This window comes from Stylophora pistillata, chromosome 3, assembly GCF_964205215.1.
Source record: "Stylophora pistillata chromosome 3, jaStyPist1.2, whole genome shotgun sequence".
Taxonomy (NCBI): Eukaryota; Metazoa; Cnidaria; class Anthozoa; order Scleractinia; family Pocilloporidae; genus Stylophora; species Stylophora pistillata.
In genome coordinates, this window is record NC_142521.1 from 40,747,776 (window position 1) to 40,748,922 (window position 1,147).

A 1,147-nucleotide genomic window follows, 5' to 3' on the forward strand; every position below is an offset into this window, starting at 1 on the left:
TCAGCGTCAATAACGTCCTTTCCCGCCTCTTTTGTGAATCGCTCGCATAAAGCGACTCTTTTACCAGCATGATATTAAATCTTTGTTTTCTTCAAAAGTTGAACATTTATGGCATATTGGAATTTCACATTTCAAGCAAGTATATTTGGTCGCGCCGAAACCCAAACTGAAGGGCCGAGCAAAACGATGCTGACAGATATTGAAAGGGCGCCCTATTCTACACCTTTCGAACTGACACTGATTCTACGCTCTGTCGGTTCTTTGGGCATTATGTGGCTGTACTCTGCGTCAGCGTCAATAACGTCCTTTCCCGCCTCTTTTGTGAGTCGCTCGCATAAAGCGACTCTTTTACCAGCATGATATTAAATCTTTGTTTTCTTCAAAAATTGAACATTTATGGCATATTGGAATTTCACATTTCAAGCTAGTATATTTGGTCGCGCCGAAACCCAAACTGATCAACTGCCGGACTTTATTTAGGTAATTCTTTAAAGAAGTGACCAAATAAAATACTTAAAACCTCCTTACAACGACCATGCCATACAAGTCACTTTCGTTCTCCGGGCATGTAACACTTATCGAATTTGTAACTTTAAACTGCGCCGGCCCAGGCCACAAATTTTCTTCAGTTAATTAATTTCGGCCGAAATAAGTTCGGTGTCTGAATCAATTCAGCCAAGATCAATTAATTTACGTCGGCCTTAAGTTGATTCGATTCAGCTCGGCTGAAGTACGGCGTTTGAACTGGGCCTTAGAGTATAAAATAACAAGTGTACAATATCGCAGGATTTTGCGTTATTTGTATTCTACTTTGTGTGGGTGGATAATAATTGACTGGTTACGCTAGATTTCACTCGTTTTCCTAAAAAAAAATCTATTCGAATTCCTTCCACATAAAGTGGAAACTAGTCGTTTCACAATCAGGGGCCGCAGAGGGGCAGGGCCTGGTAGGGCCGCGGAGGGGGAGGGGCTGGTAGGGCCGCGGATGGGGAGGGGCTGGTAGGGCCGCAGAGGGAAAGGGGCTGGTAGGACCGCGGTGGGGGAGGGGCTGGTAGGGTCGCGGAGGGTGAGGGGCTGGTAGGGCCGCGGAGGGGGAGGGGCTGGTAGGGCCGCTGTGGGGGAGGGGCTGGTAGGGCCGCGGCCCCAC